Below are 12,030 nucleotides of genomic sequence, written 5' to 3' on the forward strand. Positions count from 1 at the left end.
GCCTTATTGTTGCTCATTCCTGTCAACCTATGAAGCAGTGTATAAAATACGCTAATAACATTAGGCTTTTCTTTATATTACTCGGTTTTGTTTTGTCAACGCATATTAAAACTGAATGTTTACGAGCTCTAATTTAACGAATCTGCTGTAAACAAAACACTTTTGAATGCCTCCTTGCAGTAGATGGAGTATCAAGTAAAAGCACGATGCTACTGATATAATTTTAGAAATGTGTTATTTGCAGACAGCCGATATTCATTTTATTTTGCGAGTCCTCTTATAGCGGGGTAAAGCCGGATTGAAATCCGGACATGAGCCAGGCCGGACATGAACCATTATCCCCTTAAGCAAACAGCTCTTGAGTGTTCACATACAACCAAAAAAAAAAAAAAAAAAGTTGAATATGCTAAATCATTTATGGTACCAATTAAGCTCAGGCGGCCACTAGGGGTCACTCAAGTCTGCTGTTTAGACAACCGGCCTAACGGCATGCAAAATCCCACTATAGGCCACAAGAGGGCAGTACAGCTTTTATTTCATGGTCTCGGTTAGCAGCAAGCTCACTATTTCAATAAAATGTGTGAGTGAAAACATCTTACTTATTAATTATATTTAATAAATAAAATTAAGTGATTTGTAAATACAACAGAACAAATATTTGCTTTGAAGTGACTAGTAACTTACACTAAGGTTCAAAAGTTTAAGATTGGTATGATTGTTCTAATGTTTTTTTTAAAGAAATCTCTTCTGTTCTACATTTATTTTTTCCAAAAACAGTATAGTAGTGATACAGCAAAAACAGAAATATGGTGAAATATTTTTACAAATAAAAAATTAGGCCTACTGTTTTCTATTTGAATATTTTTACAATGCAATGTATTCATGTGATGCAAAGCTGAATTTTTAGCATCATTTCCAGTATGCTGATTTGGTGCACAAGAAACATCTATTATTATTTACACTTAGTACTTTTTGTACTTTTTTGATGAATGGAAAGTTCAAAAGGACAGCATTTATCTGAAATATAAAGTTTTTGTAACAATTATACACTCTACCGTTTAAAAGTTTGGGGTCAGTAAGATTTTTTAAAAAAATTAAGAAATTAATACTTTTAATTAGCAAGAATGTATTAAAATGATCTAAAGTGACAGTAAAGACATTTATAATGTTAAAAAGCTTTCTATCAGATACATGCTGTTATTTTGAACTTTCTATTCAAAGAATCTTGAAAACAAATTGTACACAACTGTTTTTAACATTGATAATAATAATAAATAATAATAACTCAACATATTAGAATTATTTCAGAAGTATCACGACACTGAAGACTGGAGTAATGATGCTGAAAATTCTGCTTTGCCATTACAAGAATAAATTACATTTTAAAATATATTAAAACAGAAAACAGTTATTTTAATTTGTAAAAAATATTTCACAATATTACTGTTTGTGCAGTATTTTTGATCAAATAGATGCAGCCTTGGTGAGCAGCTTCTTTTAAAAACATTTCAAAAATCATATCTTATCTTATAAAATCTTAAATCTTAAAACAGTATAGTGTATGTCTCACAAATTTCATCATTAAAACAGTGGGTTAAATAATTAATTAAAAAATGCCCCCAGAAGCTGTAGATGCAAGACTTTTTTTTACAGTTGTTTTTCGTTTTATATCACAGAGGCACCGGGGGAAAAAACTTAGCAACAAAACAGTAATTCTTGGAACCCGAAGCGAGCAGTAGATCTTTATCCGAAAGTGTGGTTAGCGTCTGCCGAGAGCACCAATGTGCTGTTGAAACTGTGGTTTAGACATACTCGCATGACATTTTTTTCATGAAAGCATTTTATTTTATAATAAAAAATAAAAAATAAAAATCATATTACATGCAAAGCCTCAGTATTTAAGTCATATAATAATCAATAACACAATTAGATAATGTAAGAGTCTTGAACTCTGTGATAGCGCTATGTAAAAAAAAAAAAAAAATTATCTTGTTGATTTAAAAAGCATAAAAATTCTAACTTGCACTTGTCTGCAACAAAATCTAAAAACACACAACAACAAAGCAATATGCACATTACAGCACTAATTCAGAAATGTTTATAATGTAAAAAAAAAAAGTACAATAGGTTGTATCTATGTTTTGTATATTTGAACTATTAATTGTATTTTTCATTCCATTTAACATTAACAGACAGAGATATAGATAAACACTGTCACTGTGGCTCACTATAATCGCATTTGTTTGTTTGCCAGGGTCTGATCAAGCGTCAGTTAAGAAATTTGATTTGCTGAATTGAACTTTAAAATAGAAATGCCTTTACAGTCATCAATACATTGACTCCAACACATTTAGCCAGCAGAATTCTCAGACCTGTCACAAGAAGGGTCATGGACTTCATTTTTGGATCATCTGAGGAAAAAAGAAAGAAAAAAAACACACAAAATGAATCATCCCTTGATGTTTAATTGACTTATATAGCATAATCTAGATAACTAATGTAAGATATATGTGTAGCATATAATATACTGTATTTTATTACTAACCCCTGTTGAACTCTGAGGCTGGAGTACTAGAAGCATTTGTTTCACAAGACTTTGAAGTCGGTTTAATAGGACTTTCTGCAGAATAAGAATTAAGTAGAAAACAAAGAATTCTTATATATATATATATATATATATATATATATATATATATATATATATATATATATATATATATATATATATATTTATATATATATAATAACGTACAATACTTAAAATATGAAATCTCATAAAACAAAAATGAAACTATAATTATCAATTTAAGTACAAACCTGTCACAGGAGCAGGAGCATCTTCAGTAGCAGTTTTGTCTGCTTCTATATCATCCACTTTGCATGTTTGGATTGTGCCACCATTGAATCCAGCATAATAATAGGTTTTGGTGGATTTGAACAGCTCTGCGTTGTTGGTATTTAGACTCAAAGGACTTTTAACATCCGAAGTCAAAGTCATAGTCTTTTGTTGAGGATAGAACCCGGCGGCCAAACAAATATCCTGTTCTTTGCCCTTCTTATTCTGTTCTTCCAAAGGGGACAGGATGGACAAAACCGGAGGAGTAGGCGATGCATCTTCTAAGCAAAGAAAAATAAGCAGTTTTCATCAGTTTTTCAATTCTTTGGCAAGACCGTACTTTCTTTACATTTTACATTTACATTTATGCATTTGGCAGACGCTTTTATCCAAAGCGACTTACATTGCATTTCAAGATACACATTTACATTCTTAACAGTTCTTTACATATGGTATTTGCAAAACTATGCCCATAATTTAGTGAAAAAACCCTTGCAGTCATCTATTCTTTTAGTTTTATGAACAAATAATGACTCTACTACAAATGTTTTCTTCAGAGCAACGGGTTAACAGTGAACATACTGCGATCACAAGCTGAACGCAACACAGCAGCACAACCAACTAAGAGCAACTTACAGACATCGTTTGAACCTAATTGCTTTTCCACTATTTTCTACAGCAAAATGGTTGGTCTAAAAGCATGCAATAGTTAAAAAAGAAGTACTTACTTGGTAAGACAGTGAGGGTTATCGGCTTTCCGAATGTTAAAGTGTCAGTAGCTGAAAATGCACTGCTACCGTAACCCTTACAAAAACACCCCTGACCCTACATCTGCATTAGGACGGACAATCTGACCTAAATAAGCCCTATTTACAACAACTAACTAAGCAAAGTACATGTATTCACAAAACAGCTGCATGGGTTGGAAAAATGCTTTATAATAATAATAACATTGAAGTGAATTTACTTACTTGGATTGACCGTGAGACGGATGGGAGCTCCGAAAGTTAGAGGATCTGCACTTCATTCAGCCCTCTGACAATATCCTTTGGTAATGGAAAGTATTTTCATATCTTAAGAAATATAATACAGACTCAACTGAAATTGGATGTGAAATAGCCAGTTGAAAAGATCCAGTTTGATTTTCTTTCAAAGACAATTCCATCTGCCGGTCCGTCCTCATGATAAACCCATGTCTGCTCCATTCAGATACAAACAGGTGACTGGAACAAAAGCCTTCAAAAAAGAAACAACAAGACTGTGAGAATCACAACTGTGATCGTTCAGTTTTTCAGTCAGATATTGGTTTAAAGCTATTAATACAATTTATAAACAGATGTTCTTTCCTAACAGTGCTATGAGATTTTTGTACAGTCCCTAATAAAGAATGTATCACTGTGGTACTCCCAACACAATGAAAAACGTCAGTACAAAAACCTGACGCAATTGTGCCCTATGTTGGGGGTTGTCTTATACGGAAGAGAGATTGAAATGCTGTCTTCTGAAAAAGCTTCTCAATAGACATATTTGACTAAAACTATGTTAAAAATCCATTGCCATGAGATGAAACACCAAGCTGCAGTGGAAATCTTCAAGATGACAGAACAACCTCAGAGGAATCATTCAGCGCAGTGGCAGCCATTTAAACTCTGTGAGGTTTTTGTATGAGGCAAAGCGAGAGGTGAATCACTGTGGTACCCCAGTCCACAATGACACAACTCGAAACAAAAACCAACAGCCAGCCTCTGTGTGAAAGAGCAAACAATGACACATCAAACAGAATATCTTTTCACAAAATATGGAGAAATTGTTGCCTAAAACACTCGATGAAAATTCTTCAGAAACGTTTAGTAAATAATTGGTCTTACCATACATTTGGGATCTTGTGACAATGTAAGAACAGTAAGTGAGAAATACTACAGATCCTATACTTGTGGAGCTGTCTGTAATTACATAATACTTAACAATAGGCCTAAATTATTTGTAACACAGGCACTATAGTTCAAATCAATTCACGTTTATTTGTATAGCGATACACAATACACATCATTGTATTGTGTATTGTGATTTTCACGATACACATCATTTCAAAGCAGCTTTACAGAAAGTGCATGAGTCCATATTACAATTATAGAGTGTTCTGTTATCAGAGGTAACTAAGTTATGCATTTCAGAAATGTACATAGCCTATACAAAAATCACAGTTAGCTAAAAATGTAATGATTTAATGCAGAAACAATGAGCTCATTGAAGTAATGAATATGTGTTTGTTAACAAATGATTATGACATTTAGAAAACACATTTATAATGTGTTATTAGATTAATTTTAACTATAAATGTTTTGAGTTTACTGATTTATATAAAAAACATTATTCAAGAATAATTAAGAAATGGTTATAAGTAAATGGTTTCCAAAAAAACTTAAATAATAATCATTCATGCAGACAGTGGCCTGGTGTAATAAATACACAAGATACAATTCAATTCAATCCTTTCATCATTATATATAGATAAAAAAAAAACAATAAAAAAAACCAGATGGATTTATTTACCTTAGATTAAAATAAAGTTGGTGCCCCAAAATCTAGGAGAACAATATAATATAATAAAATACAAAATAATATAATGTTTATAACTCATTGTGAATAAATCAGTTTAATGGCAATGGAACATAGCGCTGATTCTTAGTGCACTGAATTGATATTTTGAAAATCTTTTATTTGTATAACATCATTTCCCCACGGCATTCCAAATGATACAAACATTACAATGATATTCAAAGAAATAGCAATAAGAACCAGAGCAGATGCTTACTTTGATTGTTGGCTCCTTGTTTCTAAAATAGGTCAATTATCTCCTCCTGTGCACATTATGAAATCTATTTGAAGGTTAGTTCCCAATATGCAGTTAATGTTCTTCTATTGCTGTATCACCTCCAAAACATAGCACTGTGTTGCAATGTGAAATGACATCCAAATAACTGTACAAAACTATGCAATTTAGCAAATTATTTTATAAATAAATGTGAGGAAAGAAAATGTAGACTAATAATTGTTTCCCAACAATTTATTTTTTATTTTTATTTTTTTTGGAAGAGTACATTCTTGTGCTAAATGAGTTTGTAAGATCTGACCAATCATACTCCGCCATCCGCCGAATCCGCCATTTTTATCCGACAAAGCAGTCAGGAGCAGGGGGGCAATGTTTCAGAAAACACTGAAGCTTCCCAGGTCGCCGCCATTAATTAGCAGACCCTCACCTGCTGTTAGCATTCCATTGACTCCCATTCATTTTGGCGTCACTTTGACAGCAAATAACTACATCTGAGGCGTTTAAAGACTCCATTGTATTATTTATTTCTAAAGACACACGAAAATGTATAAAAGGCTCCATTACCTTGTATCTTACGTTATGGCCCCGTAGAAGCAGTTTTTGTAAAAATAGGCTAACGATTGCATCATAACCACGCGACTCTCTGTCGAACAGTAGAGAAATTACCATAGAGACAGGAGGAGAAGCTCGCGGGCAATTGGGGGGATTAGTGCTTCTAATTGACTTCACTTTTCTCCGTTGAATCCAATGGGGTCGCTGTGTCCATTTCTTTTACTGTCTTACATTTCTTTTACTCCTCTTTTACGTTGTCAGTATCCTCTCTGCTCTCCGATGTATTTTTCACTGCATGAGAATCATAGACAGTAAAAGAAATGGACACAGCGACCCCATTGGATTCAACGGAGAAAAGTGAAGTCAATTAGAAGCACTCACTTCCTGATGGCTGAGCGTACTGCGCAGACTCAAACTGAGCTTGACGACGTAGATGTGACGTGAGCAACCTGTCTGTCATCTAGTAGCTGTGCCAAGAGAAATCTGAATCATTCCCTTCCGAAACTTGCAGAGACGGAGAGTGTGAGTAGGATGTGTCCATGAGCTAGGAGCAGGAGCAACTTTTGCTAAGTATTCTGATTAATAATTTTGTCATTTTGCCTCCACGTCCCCCCGATTGCCTGCGAGCTTCTCCTCCTGTGCATACGGTAATCTCTCTACTGTGCGACAGAGAGTCGCGTGGTTATGACGCAATCAATGGAATGCTAACAGCAGGTGATGGTCTGCTAATCAATGGCGGCGCCCAGGGAAGCTTCAGTGTTTTCTGAAACATTGCCCCCCTGATGAGAACATGGTGTGGCGTGAGAGCGGCGTGGCTTGTCAGACACAGCAACAGAAACTAAAGAGGGCGGGTCTTTGCGAACGGTCAATTACGAATACTGTAGCTACATGATGTAGGCCTAGTAAATGTTTATTTACCTCAATAGCTAGTATAAGACATGCATATGTAATATCAGAATGGCATAACTTAGCCTACAGTAAATGCTGATTCACACCAAGGACCAACAATGAATAGCCTACGGTTTTAAAAATCGTTCTTAAATGTAAAAGAATGCACTCTCCACAACACAAACAAGAAAGGCGAAGAGGAACGATATCTTTGGAATCACCTTTTTTTCAGGTGATGAACAATAAAAACATTGACAGCCAATCATAATCCTTCCTGCTTTAAAGCAGCAGAGAACAAAACTGCAGTGTGGGTTTATAATAAACAGAACGATATAGTGCGTTGGTGTGCGTGTGCACGCTCGTTATAGTAATCGTTCTTGGTGTACGAGCCTTAATGTACCAATTTTGTGTAATAACTACAGTACCATTGTAAGAATCTGTAATTTATGTTAACTTTTAGTTTAAATTCAAAGACATTGATTCTGACTCTTGACTTCATCTTTAGAAGTAAATAATATTACGAATTGTGCAATTTGACAGTGTGTTGGCCTAAGTGATTTATGTCTAGTGTTAAGAGCTGTCAGGCCATGACTGAGGGTCTGGTCAAACTGAAACTAACATCATATAACAGGGTAGGAAACACATGCATGTTGAAATCAAATGCCAAGAGTTTTTGTAGGGGCTCCTCAAATATTGAATCAACGTGGCCCCGAGTACACACTGAAATATTCTGTGGCAAAAACGGTTCAATGGAGTTTGCATTAAGGAGAGATGATAAGGCAGCTGGCGTATATGTGGTAAGCTGATCTTCAACCACTGTGGTTTCCTGTCAGGAAGTGGTGAGGAGCTGAGAGGTGTTCTAAGAACAACCTGTCCCCTTCCATTTCTAGACAGCATCTACTTCACAGCTCTTTCCTCTGTGATTTACACTATTACACTAAAGTCAATTTCCACCAACTCAGATTTATGATAAATTAGACAATGACAAAAATAAATGGTAACGCAATGAAGAGAGGTTCTATTTTTCTACATTAACTAAAGCATTAGCTATCAAAGAATGTCAAATATTTTTACAGCATTTAGTAATAGTTTCATATTAATTTCTGCATTTGAAATTGTTGTAAATTAACATTAATGTATTAACAAACAAATTAAAGAATTTATTTATAAATTAACTTTAACCAAAATAATGCTGAAAAAATAGATGAATATTGTTAATTCATGAAATCTAATGCATTAAATACTATTTAAGATTATAGTAATATATACTATAAAAAATAGAAAAATAATATTCTGAATACATATGGTTAAGTCCCAATACACCATCTAGGCCTAGTACAAGGTCTTCGTGTCATTTGGAGCGACCACTTATCATGTGGTGCGACCAATAAAAGCAATCACTGTATTAAATGTAAAATAAAATATCTTATTTCTGTGGCTGAAATATGAATCACTGATACAGTATGCTTTAGTAAATGATATTTTTAAAACATTTATATCAGTTTTATGTGATTTACAGGAAAAGTAAGTCTGTTAACTAGATTTAAGAAGGCAACTCAGAAATTATAGAACAAAAAACAAGATCATTATTTACAAAAACTCAAAAGAAATGCAAAACTTGGTTTCTAAACACTTTAATTACTAAGAACTTGTAAAAAAAATGTTTAAGCATGTTAAGGAAATTAATTAATTTTAAGATAAATCACGGTCGCACCACATGACATTTTTTAAGGCTACGGACAATTCATCTAGATGAAAAAACACTAAAATCACTTAAATTAAATTTTTAAAATGAATTTAGGTGTAGGCTACACAACATCCTTAATGTTTGAACAATTGCAACAGGTATTATTTTTTTTTGTATTTTAAAATTGACCTGTCGAAAATCCTTATACGTCATTGACCCATATGTAGTTAAAAATCTATTTAAAGAGATCAATGAACAATACATTTTATACAATTTTTTTTTATTTAAACCAAATTTCATACAAATTTCACAGAATTTTCCTGAACATAAACTTTTTTTTTTTATAAAAATCACATCACAAACACAAGTGCACCATTTCTTTTAACTTGACTTAGAATTTCTTTTTAACAAATAATAATGTTATAGATATAAATTATTTCATAAAATTATTGTATACAGGTAACATTTGGGGTCAATAGTTTTTTAAGTAATTAATACTTTTATTAATCAAGGACACATTCAGTTGATAAAAAGTGACAGTAAAGATATTTAGGCTATAATGTTACGAAAGATTCTATTTCAAATAAATGCTGTTCTTTTGAACTTTCTATTCATCAAATAATCCTGACATATAAAATGTATCACAGTTTCCACAAAAATATGAACATTGATAATAATCAGAAGTGTTTCTTGAGCAGCAAATCATTAGTGACCCTGGATCACAAAAACAGTCACAAGTCGCACAGGATATATTTGTGGCAATAGCCAACAATACATTGTATGGGTCAAAATTTTTATTTTATTCCAAAAATCATTAGGATATTAAATAAAGATCATGTTTCATATTTTGTAAATGTCCTACCATAAATATATAAAATATTTATTTTTGACAGTGTGTCAATATAGCAATATCGCAAACATAAATGGACAACTTTAAAGGTGATTTTCTCAATGTTTCGATTTTTTTGCACCCTCAGATTCCAGATTTTCAGTTGTATCGGCCAAATATTGTTCTATCTTAACAAACCATACATCAATGGAAAGCTTATTTTTTTCAGCTTTCATATGATGTATAAATCTCAATTTAAAAAAATTGACCCATGTGACTGGTTTTGTGGTCCAGGGTTACATATTAGAATGATTTCTGAAGGATCATGTGACACTGAAGACTGGATTAAAGATGCTGAAGATTAAATTTAGCTTTGATCACAGGAATAAATTACAGTTTACTATATGTTCACATAGAAAACAGATATTTTATACTGTAATAATATTTCACTATTCTCAAGGTACTATCAAGGTACTCCGCTCTTGCTGCAGGGTCAGAATTTTTTCGCTTGGCAGTGGCATCTGGTAAAATAGATTCAAATAGTTTTAAATAAATAAATAGGCAATAATAAATACACTACTAATAAATGCATAATTACTAAATTGAAATTACATGCTCTAATTTTTTGTTGTTGCATTTTTCTTGAAATATATGAAGAAAATCCCAAATTGCATAAAAATCTATTCCAAATGATACTAAATTAAAGTATTTTTTGTATATAAACTGTCAATTGAATATAAAAGCATAAAACTGCCAATCTCGGACATATATCTATCATGGAAAACAGTCTGCAGTGGTCGCACCACATGATATTTGGTCGCACCACATGATATTTTCAAATTCATTCAAAATTTACAGGCACAGATTTGGCCACCTAAACAAAACAAGCTAGCTTCCCAAAAAAAGGTCACTATGAAATTTATAATACAAATATATATTTGTAGAAATAACTTTAATATTATTATTTTTTTTGAGGTCATACCACATGACATCCAAATGTGGCAACTACATACCAACCATTACAGAGGTTTATTTTTTTTCCAATTTGAGAGAATTACAAACCTGCTTGCTGCTTCCATGGGTCCTTGGTAAATTGGTATATGATGTAACGTCCTGTGTTTGAATAGTTTTCAACATATAAGTCCCAAAATGGTAGTTCCTTGATGGTCACACCACATGATATTTCATAAAATGGACATCATCGGACAAAGTTTGTTTGTATATTATGATGGAAATATAAATACAAATGCTTTGAATTTTTTTAAAGGATTACAAAACATTTTGGAAATCATGCCAAATAGTGCAGAAAATAAATTTGAATAAATTCAGAGTAATTTCAAAGACGTTTTCCAAACAGAAGTTATGGCCGGACGGTCGCACCACATGATGTTTTGACACTTTAAATAACAAAAAAAATAACAAATAAGTAAAGGTTTTTGATGAGTTAAAGTGAGTACATACATGGGAGAGGTACTTCAAATATGTAGTATCTTTTTATGCATTTAAACCCGTTTTTGCCTGAAAAAATGCAATCGGACAGAAAATTTAGGCGTCACGTCATTGACCCATATATGAACACTATAGATCTGCACAAGATAAATTGAGAATCGAATTTGAATGTTCGCTGTGGTCATGCTTGTCAAAGGTTAACCAGACATAGACTAGACATAGCCAAATCATTGTCATTTAGGAATGAGATCACAATCTTTTATCTTTAAGTGTAACTTCGCCAATTTTCAACCAGCTTTGTATTGTTACAATGTCTGTAGTACATGTACATTTTAAATGTTTTCTTGTTCTATGTGTTACCTGGACCAAGAAATTCACATTTATTTGTCAGCAAAAGTCTTTTGACAACTCGTAAAAACTGCCGATTCTACTTTCACATTTTTGTATCCTGACCTACGGACAGTCGGATCGACAGAGGGTTGTTACCAGAACAGTTATTGTAAGCCCTTTCACACAACGAGAACTATAAAGATAACTATATTAACATCCACACCAGGGGACAATATTGTTCCGTTTATTCTAAGCGAATGCTTGTCTGTCACTTTAAATGCTCCAGCTCGTTACAGCAGGATGGATTCTGATTGGCTGTCAATGTTTTTATCATTCATCGGGGGGGTAGTGAAGTCGGTGGACGTTTTGCGCGAATATTATAGCCTAAGCAAAGAAGGAAATATAGAGGTGAGTAAACTTGTTAATATGTTGTATTTGTATTAAATGCATTACAGAAGTGTAACGTTAGAACCTGGCCGTTTGTTAGTTTGTGGCAGTTTGAAAAAGGATAAAATATATGATCAACAAGCTCATGGTGCTGAGTATTTTTACTTAAACAGGGATGCAAACAGCTCGCTTTTCTGCGCCTCTTTTTCACGTCCGTTTGGGTGACATTGGGTCTGAGA

The 12,030-nt window shown here is 33.1% G+C and overlaps 1 long non-coding RNA gene across 2 annotated transcripts; it reads right to left on the minus strand.

The window, feature by feature from the left end:
- Positions 1 to 1,822: 1,822 nt before the first annotated feature.
- On the minus strand, positions 1,823 to 4,239 carry LOC311087261. Of its 2 annotated transcripts, none has more exons than XR_014607196.1 (4): positions 3,808 to 4,239; positions 2,818 to 3,117; positions 2,546 to 2,620; positions 1,823 to 2,411 (listed from the first exon to the last, which is right to left on the minus strand). It is a non-coding gene; the product is annotated as an uncharacterized lncRNA (long non-coding RNA). The 2 variants fall into 2 exon arrangements; XR_014607197.1 differs by lacking the exon at positions 3,808 to 4,239 and adding an exon at positions 3,565 to 3,675.
- Between the last annotated feature and the right edge of the window lie 7,791 nt (positions 4,240 to 12,030).

Source organism: Abramis brama, assembly GCF_963993115.1.
Source record: "Abramis brama genome assembly, chromosome: 7".
Lineage (NCBI taxonomy): Eukaryota > Metazoa > Chordata > Actinopteri > Cypriniformes > Leuciscidae > Abramis > Abramis brama.